Genomic DNA, 15,632 nt, shown 5'->3' with positions numbered 1-15,632 from the left:
ACAATTCATATAATATAAATACATATATAATCAACTACGTTATCCACAGATTACTTATTTGTGTTGTAGAAACAAACTCACTAAAATCACCTTATCACAAAGGTTTTCAAATACATACATATACACATACATGGAATCATACAAATATATATATTAAAACTTATCCACATTACATAACAATATTAGTCAAAGATTACGAAATTATTTTAGAGTCTAGATAGACTTTGACAGCACCAAAATAGACAAGTTAAATTAATCTCATACTAAGTTGTGGAGGTGGTATGTAAGGTATAAGTTATGAAAATTGAAAACCAGTGGGAGACTCCATTGCACAGGATGCCAGATTATGGGTACCGCAACGACGCGTATTTTTGCCGTGAATCAGTAATGTGTTAGCAATATTGTGTTTCCGTTTGAAGGGCGCCGTAGCTAGTGAAATTACTGGGCAAATGAGACTTAACATCTTATGTCTCAAGGTGACGAGCGCAGTTGTAGTGCCGCTCAGAATATTTGGGGTGTTTCAAAAATCCTGGGCACTGCATTGTAATGCGAGCGTTGCCAGAGCGCAAAAAAAATGCTGGGACAGTATCTTGCGCCACTTCTTGTCTCTCAGAGCGCCATTTGTTTCCAAAGCGGTAGTAGTGTCTAGTATATTAGAAATGACATCAAAAAGAATTCTAAAGGAATCAATTTTGAGAAAATTAATGCCATTTCATAGGCAGTGCGTATCAATTACCATCAGCTGAACGTCCTGCTCGTCTCGTCCCTTATTTTCATAAAAAAAGGGGCAAATAGGACAACGAACCACTGTTCCAGCTTTATTTACTAGATTTCTAAAAATAATTATATAATAATTTAATACCATCATAACATTTCATTAGCACAAATCAGATAGATAGATAATTATTTTTACAGATTTCGATTTATGACGAAGACTGAAAAAAATGTATACCTTTTTATAAGTAGGTATAAGATACCTAACAATATGTATGGAATTATCGGTGGGCAGTTTTCTTGATGTAATGCTCTTAAATTGTGAATTTTTTTATCAGCGACACGAATTTTTCTGTACTAATTTTAATTCCCGTATCGCGACAGTAAGCTTTTATTAAAGCAATTCTTTTTAACTTTAAAGATTGACAAAGGGCATGTTTTGTATCAAAGATAAGCAACATACTTCAAATCTTATGACATGCGAAAGAGTTTTGAATGTTCATTACTCGCAATATTTTTTTTTGTTTACTTATAGAGGGTTTTGGCAAATTCTGACTTTTAGACTGCAAGCGGCTTCTCCCGATCAGTCATGGTCTTCAACAGACGATGTGTGCTACTATATACGAATTACGAACATAGGACTGATATCTAGCTTTTTCAGCATCTTGAAAATTACCGACCACTCCATGCTCACTTTGTGCAAGTCAATCACTACAATTCTGTTATCTTTAACACCACATTTCATAATTAAAATGTAAAACTAACCTCGACAAAATATGTAAAATGGCGGGAAATAGCGATATGTCAAAAGAAAAAATAAAATTAGAACTTTCTTATGTTGTAACTTGGCCAGACTAGCTGGTTAGTTGGCTGGTTGGTTTAAAGTTTAGTACATATTTTACTGAGCATACAAAGCATTTTAGAGACCATTTTGTCAAACCAAACAAATCGTAATATAAAAAATGAAATGATCACTCTATATAATAAACAGTATGAATTTTGATATCGATATTGTAAAGTAAACAGACCACCCACGTCAATCTATTGTTAAAAGCACATCCTCTCTCACAGAACTTAAGTTCATCTATTGAATGAGAGATATCTCTTTATTTATAAATTATACAAACTTATCAATTTAACTTAAATTTTGAATATTTACAAATACGACAAAACAAAAAAAAGCTCATGTTTTTCTATAAAAGAGCATCATTAATAAATATAATTCAATTAACTTAAGCATAACAACAAAGTATAAATTAATACTAAAAGATATAAATATTAAAGAACAACCAAAAAATTATATTTAAAAAAAATCTTTTTGTTGACATAAAACTCAAGTTAGTTACCGCTACCCAATTGAAAGTCACACTGAAGTATATCTAGCAATCCTAACTAATCATATTAGTATAAGCAGGAGGTTCAAATAAATCCTACTCACCTCAATTTTGCAGAGGCAATCCAAAAACAAGGGACAAAAACGAGACAACTTTCGTTAAGAGAACACAGAGCGGTGAGGAACACGACCCGTCGGCGCTGAAGCCTGTATTCAACTGGTTTTAGCTTGCCCGTTGCCGTCTGCATTGTGCAAGAACTTGTGCATCGATTCCATGTACCACTGCACAGGCGAGACACATAAAACTTGCAATAACATTTTATACCCTGAACAACTTTATTTATGAAGACGTCAATTTGTTACAAGTTTTCTTTGTTGAAGCCAGAAGCTGGCATTAAGTTATGCTTTCCCGACAGTGGGAAGGGCGTTCACCTATATCTTAATAATCAAAACAATGAAATTACCAATTCGATTAAAACTTCAAATTAATAAATAAATAGTTTCTTATAGTACACATTCTTTAAAACGAGCAACCATTCTACGCTATAAAATAAGCAAAAATGTTTAACTAACTTTTTGAAAGAGTTCTTAGTTTTATATAAGACATCGAAAATAGACTCAATAATAATCACCCCACTGTATTTGGATTTATTTTTTATTCTGAAATAAATACAAGAAATATATTTATTGTATACTAGCTGACCCTTTAGACGCAGTTCTGTTCATAATAAAAAAGCTCTGGCAGGTGGAATTTCGTAAAATCCAATCCATATCTTAGCTGATTCTACTCGGCGAAAGGAATATTCCTACCAAATTTCAATTCTCTGCGCCTTTTGGTTTCAAAGATATCGTGGTTAGTATTGATATAGGTGGAAATCTCATATATATAAAGATTAAATAACGTAGCATGAATTAAATAGTAATTTCATAGAATAGATGAAAGACAAGATTTTTATAGCATTGTTGTATAATATCAAGGTCATTCCGCAGAATTTGGACGATCCGTAACTATTTTTTATGATGCTGGTTTTGTCTGCAGAGTGAAGGAAATGTTTCCGAGATCTAACTTGCCCAGTTAGATCTCAGAAACATCCAGCTCCTCTAAATTAAGTATGGCAATTTCTATTATCTATCAGATCCTGGACAGGACAGCCCGTCGGGACAGCAATTGTAAATATTATTTGTATTTAGCTGTTTGCTGCAATATAATTGTGTGTCTTCTACCGCATTTATCACGGGGAGTGTTCCGAAGAGCTGTTCAACCTGATTCCTGCCGCCGAATTTCACCTTCGCACGACACGCCACAAGTTACGATATCATCCCCACCATCTGGATGTGTGGCGGTCCTCCACAGAGCGGTTTTCAAGGAGCTTTCTTCCTCGTACCACGAAGCTGTGGAATGAGCTTCCTTGTGCGGTGTTTCCGGGACGATACGACATGGGTACCTTCAAGAAAAGCGCGTACACCTTCCTTAAAGGCCGGCAACGCTCTTGTGATTCCTCTGGTGTTGCAGGAGAGTGTGGGCGGCGGTGATCACTTAACACCAGGTGACCCGTACGCTCGTTTGTCCTCCTATTCCATAAAAAAAAAAATTAGGTACATTAACGAATACAACTATAATTAGAGCATTAAACATATTTTGTTTATAACTAAGGTAGGTACTATATATGGCCTTGTGCACAAAGGCTGTGACAAAGCTTTGTCCGAAGAAAATGGCAATCTAAAGGCCAATCCTATCCCAGAGCTAGCAAAGTCATTGTTAGCTATGAGTTATAATATATAAAATGATGTTTAATTATTATGAATATGGTTGATTTTAAATGGTAAGTTCGCATAGCATTCTGTTCTATGATTTATTATTGACGACCGATATAGCCGAAGGGTTAGTGACGCTGACTACTAAGCTAGAGGCCCCGGGTTCGAATCCCGGTAGGTGCAATCATTTATATGATGAATATGGATGTTTGTTTCCGAGTCATGGATGTTTATATGTATTTATGTATGTTTAAGTAAGTATATTGTATTAAATATATTGTTGTCTTGTACCCATAGTACAGGCTATGCCTAGTTTGGGACAAGATAATTTGTGTAAGAGTGTGTCAATATTATTATTATTATGGTGGCTGCCGATTTTAACAGGTTTAATGATTGTGCTGCCGAATATACACAATATTTACAACTTGGGTCCTAAAAAATCATAATGAGAAACTTTTAGGAAAATTAACATAATAACTGTTGCCTCTCAACATTATATTTTTGATGTTAGGAACAAACATAAACTTGTTAAACATACTATTCGGTGAGCTGAATTAGTATTCTTTTGTTGGCTAATGTAAGTGCTTTTACAACATGAACCCACAGACTAGTAAAAAAATAAGTACTCCGTGTCACCTTAAATAACAGTGTGGCACCAAAACAAACCGATTAACGTGTAAATAGCCCCACGCACACACTTACACTACTACAGGCCGAGGAGTCATGAGAATTGTCATCGTCTGTGACAGATCAGTTTGTGTCTCAATAAAATATTTTAAAAATGCCGTCGTGCGTTGTGAATAAGTGTAAAATCAATAACATAAAAGTATTTGTGCACATATGATTATTTAAGGGAGCAAATATTGTGTAACTGGTATACCCCGTAACGCACACACACTAGCATAAAGGTGCTTCACTTGCTAATATCACGGCGCGGAGTACTTCTTTTTTTTCAGGCTAATTTATTAAATACACATACCAGTGGGAGGCTCCTTTGCACAGGAAGCCATCTAGATTATGGGTACCACATTACTGTGTTTCGGTGTGAAGGTCGCCGTAGCTAGTGAAATTTTTGGGCAAATGAGACTTAACATCTTATGTCTCAAGGTAACGGGCGCAATTGTAGTGCCGCTCAGAATTATAGGGTTTTTCAAGAATCCTGAGCGGCACTGCATTGTAATGAGTATCAATTACCATCAGCTGATCGTCCTGCTCGTCTCGTCCCTTATTTTCATAAAAAAAAACATACATTAATCCAGCCATCTTGCCTCGGAGACGCTCGCTTCACTCGGTGAGCCTCGTAACAAAGACGCAGAGATACAATCTCGTCTATTACTAAACTTGTAGTGAGTACTGCGTCTGATGGAGTCGTAGCTCGAAGTCAACGGACCGAGATCGAGAACTAGCAATCTTTACGTGGCGAGAGGTGACGACCCCGCTTTACTTTGCACACCATTGTACACAGCATCATACTGATTGTATGAAGCTAATGACATATATCTAAAACTGTCAGGAGTCTTGCCATTACATGCCAATCACTGACCTGTATAAATACCACCGGACAGGCTGTTCCATATGTTTGAGCACATATGATTATTTAAGGGAGCAAATATTGTGTAACTGGTATACCCCGTAACGCACACACACTAGCATAAAGGTGCTTCACTTGCTAATATCACGGCGCGGAGTACTTCTTTTTTTACTAGTCCGTGCATGAACCCAGTAAATTCACCAAATAAATGTGTTCCAAGATCCAAATGCGTCTCTGACGCTTCAAAGTTGAAAAGGCACTAGCAGAAGAAGAAGACTTCCTCGGTTGGTAATAGGAAATTTTAATGTAAATAGTTAATAGTATTAGCTAGTTACCAATATCATTGATTTATTAAATAATAAATAAGCCTATTAATTTTATTCAGACTATTAATGAGCTAATATCATACAAATGAAAACTAGTTTTAACTAATGAGGCAGTATTGTATATTATTTTACACCAGCTATCTACTAATAAACTACTATATTTTAATCTTTTTAATCTGTGTGACCTTTGGGATAGGCCTTTTCTAACCTCTGCCATAATTCTCTGTCCTTTGCTGTTCTAGTCCTTCACTTTTCGCCTGTCGTTTCAATGTCGTCTCTCCATCTTTTATCTAGCGGTCCTCTCTTTCTTTTTTCCGATTGTTGGGTACCAAATTGTCACCCTTTTGCTCCACTTATAATTTCTTCTTATAGTATGTCCACGTCCAGCCCATATCCACTTCCATCTTTTCAATTTTACTGAAATGTCTCCAACTCCTGTCGCCATGTTTATCTCTGTGTTTCTATTTCTGTTCTAACTCCTATCGCTTAGCATACTTCTCTCCGTTGCGCGCTGATAAATTGAAACTTTGTCACATTGAGTTTTCGTGAAAGCCCAGGGTTAGCAGCCGCAAGTCATCACTGGTAAAGTATAGGCATTAAATAATTTACTTTTAAGTTTCATGTTGAAATATATTCATTTTTCATGACTTCCCCGAGTGACTAATAACGCTTCCATGCGTTGGCTACCCGATGCGACGGTCGACTTCTTTTTCATTCAGATTTTTCAGGCTAATTTATTAAATACACATACCAGTGGGAGGCTCCTTTGCACAGGAAGCCATCTAGATTATGGGTACCACAACGGCGCCTATTTCTGCCGTAAAGCAGTAATGTGTAAACATTACTGTGTTTCGGTGTGAAGGTCGCCGTAGCTAGTAAAATTATTGGGCAAATGAGACTTAACATCTTATGTCTCAAGGTGACGAGCGCAATTGTAGTGCCGCTCAGAATTATTGGGTTTTTCAAGAATCCTGAGCGGCACTGCATTGTAATGAGTATCAATTACCATCAGCTGATCGTCCTGCTCGTCTCGTCCCTTATTTTCATAAAAAAAAAACATACATTAATCCAGCCATCTTGCCTCGGAGACGCTCGCTTCACTCGGAGAGCCTCGTAACAAAGACGTAGAGATACAATCTCGTCTATTACTAAACTTGTAGTGAGTACTGCGTCTGATGGAGTCGTAGCTCGAAGTCAACGGACCGAGATCGAGAACTAGCAATCTTTACGTGGCGAGAGGCGACGACCCCGCTTTACTTTGCACACCATTGTACACAGCATCATACTGATTGTATGAAGCTAATGACATATATCTCAAACTGTCAGGAGTCTTGCCATTACATGCCAATCACTGACCTGTATAAATACCACCGGACGGGCTGTTCCATATGTTTGACAGCAAATTTTTTGTGTACGTAACCTTGTAATTTGTATTGAAGATTTTGTCACAAATAAAGTTTTGTACACTTCTATTATCTCATGCACACTTAGTTCCGCCTTTTCTCGTTGGTCTGTGGCGGCTTTATGTATTTGTCAAACATTTTTAACACGGTTTATGGAGCTAAAAATATGAAAGTCTATATCGCCGTGTTGGGATTTTCTATCTTCTGCCACCTCACATATACAAATATTAATGTAGGTACTGATATAGGCTTTACCAGTGGGAGGCTCTTTTGCACAGGATGCCGGCTAGATTATGGGTACCACAACGACGCTTATTTCTGCCGTGAATCAGTAATGTGTAAGCATTACTGTGTTTCGGTCTGAAGGGCGCCGTAGCTAGTGAAATAACTGGGCAAATGAGACTTAACATCTTATGTCTCAAGCTGACAAGCGCAGTTGTAGTGCCGCTCAGAATTTTTGGGGTTTTTCAAGAATCCTGAGCAGCACTGCATTGTAATGGACAAGGGACATCAATTACTCTACTTAAAAAATCGGCTGAACTTCCTGCTCGTCTCGTCCCTTATTTTCATTAAAAAAAAGGCTGACCAAAAAAATGCTTGAAAAAATAGCTTATTTCAGTTTATTAGAGAACACGAAGTTTTTCGGTTCTAAAGAAAATCTCTTTATGAATTAAACAGTTTATTTTACTTTGTAACAACGTCTGTTTTAGAATCTATTTTCGTCTCTTGTAAATAAGCCCGATATAGTCTCTAGGTCGCCTAGATCGCTCAGAGAAAAGCAAAGCGGTTTGAGCATACTTCAGCTAACTTGTAAGATCTTTGTTCTTTCAGTGATCTGAAGGCCTACTACAAAACGGGACCGTTGAATTTCTGGCTGTATGCTTGTACTATTGTTTATATATTACTACATTGTAACAATTTAATTAAAATAATAATTAGCAAGCAAAATGCATATACTTTTTTAAATATTTTAATCAGCAGTTTACCAATATTAAAAAATATTTAACGTTGAAAAACCTGCCATTTTTTCGCGCTTGGTTCGCTTTTACTTATATATTGTGACCGCTGGCGTCGCTTATCAAATATTAAATTTCCCTGAAGTTATTACGGTTTAAAAGTTATTTTAATAATTAAAATAAAATTATCATCAAAGATATTGATGAAGATATAATTCTAAGTTAATATTACGTGTCAGGACTACAAGATTCGGAATAAAATTCCGCAAATAATTTATTAAACATAACAGCAGCATATAGTTAACACCTATCGAATACTATATAGCTTTCGTGAAGATTCAACGTTTGACGTGACTTACGTAACAGTAATAAGACCAGTGGGAGGCTCCTCTGAGGCGGATGCCGGCTAGATTATTGGTATCACAACGGCGCCTATTTCTGCCGTGAAGCAGTAATGTGTAAGCATTAGTGTGTTTCGATCTGAAGGGCGTCGTTGCTAGTGAAATTACTGGGCAAATGAGACATAACATCTTATGTCTCAAGGTGACGAGCGCAATTGTATCCGCTCAGAATTTTTCGGTTATACGAGAATCCTGAACGGCAATATAGGCGGGCGTATAAATTACCATCAGCTGAACGCCCTGCTTGTCTCGGCCCTTATTTTCATAAAAAAAACTATAAAAGAAAATTTTTTCGTCTTATATTATATTCTGCACGTACACGATTATGTTTATGGAATAAATAGGAGGCAAACAAGCTTGCTTTGATAGTACTTATTCCTCTTCATGTGAACAAACCATTTCTCTAAATAGTCAAGAATCATTAACATGGATAAGATCCCATTGCTTTGCCACATAATCCTTCTCAAAGGTTTAGGTTTCTGTGTAAACTAATCTTATCTTAGAAGGTTGTTAATCCTTCACAGCTTTATCGCATACAACTTTACTTAAAGAAACACGGATTAATATGAATTTAAACGTTGCGTTATGTCTTGAGTGTTTTTTTTTTTAATTAGAACCCAAAATATTTTTCTAATTAACTGAGAACTTGTCAAATAAATTCTTCATTTCATATTGAGTATATACAAAACGCTTAGAATTTTGAACTTAAGGCGACACTACATGCCTTTGACCTTGAGCGAAAGACCGCCCACCCGCCATCTATGGTGAGTTAAAACTAAAATACCACACGCGCACTAATAGAAGGTAGGCAGACACTGTATGTGCAATTTAAAGATCTGGCAACTGACCATATTGTCGAGCAAAATTTTTGACTGGAAGACATTATATTTTAATAGGCGCAAACAGTTTATATGCTTACTATCCTTGTTATTGATTACTAACCTGAATAAATTTACCTACACAAAAATAGTACAAGATATAAGAATAACTCTTCTGATTTTCGTACTAAACAAGTGCGTCATGCCGAGAATAAACCTGTTTAACTTTAAGGAAAAATGGTAGTTCAAAATAGCTGTGGAGTGTTAACTATGTAAAACCAACAGCAAGCATTGGCAAGACTTAAGGATGTGTGTAACAGGATCCAATTTTCATCATAAACCTTGTCTAAAAACATATTGATTGCGTGTTTCCTGCAAACCCTTCGCCTTAAGAGCAATAATTAAGCTTCCATCCCATAGTGACAGCATCAACCTTCATGAGCTTCTGTTTGTGTAAATATGCTTCATAAACATAACGCGATAATAATCTTAAAAAAACAAACATTTATTCTGGTCAGCCAAGCCGGTTGACTAGCCATCACAATCAGCACCCGTTCGTAATACTTGTTGCATGCAACGCACCAGCAAATGGCGACGTCGTGGCAAGCAATGACATTGAAGTGAGCATGACGAACCATGTAATGAGAATACATCAAAAAGTTTTAACAATGCATGAAATTAATTCTATTTGTCATCAACTAAGAAAGAAAGAAAGAAAAAATTTTTACTGACATTATACATTCTTATAATTTATATCTAATTATGATCTAATGACGCCAATGGGCCCCCAACTCAGCATAGTTGTGGTTTCGAAAGAATCCACAACGCTGGTCTTCCGTGGAAACTAAATACTATAAATATTATGTTACTTCACCAATTTAAGTAAACTGTAGTAATACCACGTAATCAGGGGCGTGCATATCATATAGGCAATTAGGCAGTGCTTACCTCGTTATGACCCTAAATAAATATAGCACTAGTGATAAAGATAATTAAGTTTAATTTGCTTCCGTTATTTTTTTATTGCCAAACTTCTATTGAACACCCACTCATAAATTTTTCACTTACGCTAGATACTAAATACCTACGGTAAGCAATCTTTGATTATTCCTAAGCTCAACAACGACTAGTTAGATCCACAGTGCCTACCTAGCTAGACAACCAATGCACGCCCCTGCACGTAATACAGCAAAAATATTCAAATATAATCTATGGCGTTACGTAATATCGGGACACTGACCCGTGTCGTAAACTCGGGCACCAAAAGACAATTTTACGAGACACTACTAAAGACATTATGACTGCAGGATTTTACGGTGACAATATGAAGTTAACGAACCATTATGCAATGTCATCGTTTAGATTCCAAAAACCGCTACACGAGTTCGTAAAGTTTGTAAGAAAATCCCAATTATTATAGTTATTTTGTCGATTTATTTTTATTTCCATTGTTATATCATCTCGTGAAAGAGGTGATTGATCATTAAACTCAAACAGCTTTTCTAGCAGATGGGTAGAAATTTTCAAAGATCACATGTTAATCTAACTTGAACTAAATATAATAAATAAATTAATATATGTTATGTTATATTATGTCACCCTGAAAACGAGATCTGGAAAGGTCTTTAAACGTGAGGTTAACTAAAATAAAAATAAAAACGAAACTTTTACGCAAAAATCTAATGTAAAAACACAGTTACAATTACACGCGTTTTAATAAAAGTGTTTTATTCAAACATAATAGACATCCATTTTGTTAAACGCCTTTTGATTTTTGTTCTAATCAATTCGTCTACCCGATCGATCATTAGTAGATTCGTCTTACCCTGATAAAGAGCGCAGCTCTTTTTAGTAATATTGTTGTTTTTATTGCGTTGCTTTGCCTAAGTTTTATTAAGCTGACGAGAAAAACGTTAAATACGATAAGCTTGTGTCGCGCCATTTATTAAAACATGCTTTACATTTGTATATTAATTGTTCACAGTGACAATGACACGATTATGTTTATGGAATAAATAGGAGGCAAACAAGCTTGCTTTGATAGTACTTATTCCTCCTCATGTGAACAAACCATTTCTCTAAATAGTTAAGAATCATTAACATGGATAAGATCCCATTGCTTTGCCACATAATCCTTCTTAAAGGTTTAGGTTTCTGTGTAAACTAATCTTATCTTAGAAGGTTGTTAATCCTTCACAGCTTTATCGCATAGAACGTTCCTCAAAGAAACACGGTTTAATATGAATAATTAAAACGTTACGTTATGTCTTGAGTGAATAATTATTTTTTTTAATTAGACACCCAAAATATTTTTCTAATTAACTGAGAACTTGTCAAATAAATTCTTCATTTCATATTGAGTATATACAAAATGCTTAGAATTTTGAACTTAAGGCGACACTAAATGCCAGCGACCTTGAGCGAAAGTCCGCCCGCCCGCCATCTATGATGAGTTAAAACTAAAATACCACACGCACTCTAATAGGTGAAGGTAGGAATACACTCTGTATGTGCAATTGGAAGCTCTGGCGACTGATCATATTTTCGAGCAAAATTTTTAACTGGAAGACGTTATATTTTAATAGGCGCAAACAGTTTATATGCTTACAATCATTGTTATTGATTACTAACCTTAATAAATGTACCTACACAAAAAAAGTACAAGCTATAAGAATAACTCTACTGATTTTCGTAATAAACAAGTGCGTCATGCCGAGAATAAACCTGTTTAACTTTTAGGAAAAATGGTAGTTCAAAATAGCTGTGGAGTGTTAACTATGTAAAACCAACAGCAAGCATTGGCAAGACTTAAGCATGTGTGTAACAGGATCCAATTTTCATCATAAAACTTGTCTAAAAACATATTGATTGCGTGTTTCCTGCAAACCCTTCGCCTTAAGAGCAATAATTAAGCTTCCATCCCATAGTGACAGCATCAACCTTCATGAGCTTCTGTTTGTGTAAATATGCTTCATAAACATAACGCGATAATAATCTTAAAAAAACAAACATTTATTCTGGTCAGCCAAGCCGGTTGACTAGCCATCACAATCAGCACCCGTTCGTAATACTTGTTGCATGCAACACACCAGCAAATGGCGACGTCGTGGCAAGCACAAAGCACAAAGCAAGTGAGCATGACGAACCATGTAATGAGAATACATCAAAAAGTTTTAACAATGCATGAAATTAATTCTATTTGTCATCAACTAACTAGTTGGCTTTGGCATTATCAACGACACATGAATACTAAACGAGATTCAAGGTATTTTAATAGAATTATAAAAATTATGTTTAATATTTCACCGCGCTTGAAACGTTAATATTTGCACAATTAAAGAAGCTAGAGTACCTAATCGAAAAAAATTGTCAATGACATTGTTATATCGCTTCCTTAAAGGGCGGAAATGCTCCTGTGATTCCTCTGGTGTTGCAAGAGAATGTGGGCGGCGGTAATCACTCTACACCAGGTGACCCGTACGCTCGTTTATCCTTCTTTTCCATTAAAAAATATATATCGGATCTAAAAACAAACAGTTTGCTATTAAAAGCAATAGATAAAATTAAATGAACTATTTTGTACAGAGATATAACATCGATTAACAAAATACGACGTAGATATGACCAACTGAAAACTAAACATAACATTTGAACTATACAAACACTAGAAATAATACGCCATTCCCTAGTTATCACTAATAATGGCGTGATTACCATCACTAAAACAAAAGTTATTTATAATGACATTGAAACACAATGTCAATGTCACGAAGTATGTAAGTAGCCAATACTAATATAGATCACGCTAGAACATACAAGACGTGTTGTTAATTTAACTACGATTAATAATTTTATAAGGGTACTAGCTGACCAGACAGACGTTGTTCTGTACATAATAAATAAAATACCGTTTCTGATGAATTTGTCAATAATTTTTCATTGTAACATAATAATATGCTCCTTGTTGTTATAATGAAATTGTTTCACAGCAGAACTGTCAAACCGCGCGTCAAAAATACTCTCACAGAAAATATGTCCAAACAAAACAAATATTGGAAATAAAAATAATTATGAGTCCCAAATCGAAATAAAAACTATCCTATCTCTTAAGTTGGACTAAACTGCACTCCATGAAGTAATCCCCATTGAAATCCGTTCATTAGTTTAGGAGTCCATTGAGGACAAACATTGTGACACGAGATTTATATATATTAAGATTTATTACGTATATTATTTAAATAACAGTCCAAATTTTAAACGCCAGCACGCTAAGAATCACGCTTACATCGATATTTTTCACATATTATACTAGCCGTTCCCGACGCTCGCTGGGCAAATTTTAAAAGGAAATAAAGGTAAATTTTATTCATCTTATTACAAATACAAAAAAAATAAGTAGAGTAGTAGCCATAAACCATCTAGGATAAATTTCGCATCGAATGGTGGTAGTTTTATGTAGATACGATCAGTGGTTTAGGCGTGATTGAGCCTTAAACGAAGACCATTTTCATTATATTATGTAGACTAGCCGTTCCCGCGCGCTTCGCTGGGCGAATTTTAAAAGGAAACAAATTCACTAAGGAACTTTGGTATTAGAAAAATAAGTAGCAATAAACCATCTAGGATAAATTTCGCATCGAATGGTGGTAGTTTCATGTAGACACGATCAGTGGTTTAGGCGTGATTGAGCCTCAAACAAAGTCTATTTTCATTATATATATATACTAGTGGACCCAACAGACGTTGTCCTGTACACACGTCTTAAATTTGAAAAATCTGTCCAGCCGTTAGGAGGAGTTCACTAACATACACATGAGCAGGAGAATTATATTATATGGACGTAATTGAGTATCTAAACCATTCTTGAATCCACCCGAAGACACACATCAATCTCAAATTCACTGGAACACACAAAAATCTCATCAAAATCGGTCCAGTCGTTCAGGAGGTAGTTCAATTGTGAATCTAAACCATTCTCGAATCCACCTGAAGACACACAGAAAGTTTCAATAAAATCGGTCCAGCCGTCTAGGAGGAGTTCAGTGACATACACACGCACACAAGAATTATATATATAAAGTATTATATAGAAGATTATTTTTATATTAATTAATGAAGTGTGACTTTTTATGGGAAATTCAAATATTTATAAGCGACGCCATTAATTAGAATGCATTTGACGTTAAATATGGCGGCACATTTCAATTCTAAACTAATCCTCTGCACTTGTTTGTTGTTATGAACAAAGACGTCATTGTACATGCGAAATGCGAACCTAGCGCGACGAAACGTAGGTTGGTTATTTAAATCTTTTTAAATACTGACTCTGAGCGTCAAAAATTTAATAATTATTATTTTTTATATTGACACACTCTTACACAAATTATCGTGCCCCAAACTAGGCATAGCCTGCACTATGGGTACAAGTTTAATACAATATACGTACATAAACATACATATAAACATCCATGACTCGGAAACAAACATCCATATTCATCATATAAATGATTGCACTTACCGGGATTCGAACCCGGGGCGTCTAGCTTAGTAGTCAGGGTCACTAACCATTCGGCTATATGGGTCTTCAAAGTATTAATTTTAAGTAAATTAAGTATATATAACGGTGTCTATCAAATATAAATATTAAATTATCAGCACAACCCGTATTGTATGTTTTCATGAACAATTTTCAAAAGCAATTAAATTTTGTACACAGTAAAATAACTTTCACTTACACTTTATGTTACACTCATTTGCCCAATCAACGTGTGTGCCCGCATAAAAATTTACTGAGTCAACATAATAGACTCAATTCCTCTGTATGTATTGATTACACTATCAGAAGCATTGGTAAAGTTCGGCTGTAAACAGTTCAGGAACAATCTCATTGTCCGTAGTAAGCTGTGTGGCGGAAGGGATTCAACATAAAATATTTCCCAACATTATTAAGCGCAGACCGAGACAACAAAGGAACTCAACAAGTGCAGACGCCAGACTTTAACAGGAAAATTGGAGGGGATCTCGTCAGGGCTGCTTGTCTCATTTATTTGAGCAACTTTCATGTTCTAAAAATATTACATTTTTGCAATTACTAGGTAAAATATTTTACGGAAAATAATGTATTCGTGTACGTGCAAATATTAAACAAAGAGTAAGCTGCAAACCTCTTTCACGAAACTTCAAAATGCTAACATTACCGTGCTTATCTATACTCGAAATATTATGAAAGTTTGTAACTTCAAGTCCTATAACAATGTCAATTAAAATATATAATAAGTTACCAGAACACAAGCCTAGCGAAACGCTCTAAGAAAAAAGCAATTCTATGAATAACTGCACGAGTCATTCATAGATTGACAGCGGCCCGATTCACGTAATTTTACATGAGCGATATC

The 15,632-nt window shown here is 35.5% G+C and overlaps 1 protein-coding gene across 1 annotated transcript in view; it reads right to left on the bottom strand.

Annotated features, from left to right (window-relative positions):
* Window positions 1–2,255, bottom strand: part of LOC126972881 (protein yippee-like) — a 73,303-nt gene extending 71,048 nt beyond the window's left edge. The window contains exon 1 of the mRNA XM_050819993.1: window positions 2,153–2,255. The gene's annotated coding sequence lies outside the window, so the exon portion shown is untranslated. The remainder of the gene's footprint in view (window positions 1–2,152) is intronic.
* Between the last annotated feature and the right edge of the window lie 13,377 nt (window positions 2,256–15,632).

This window comes from Leptidea sinapis, chromosome 27 (assembly GCF_905404315.1).
Source record: "Leptidea sinapis chromosome 27, ilLepSina1.1, whole genome shotgun sequence".
In the NCBI taxonomy this organism is placed as follows: Eukaryota; Metazoa; Arthropoda; class Insecta; order Lepidoptera; family Pieridae; genus Leptidea; species Leptidea sinapis.
This window is presented reverse-complemented; position numbering and strand designations above follow the sequence as displayed.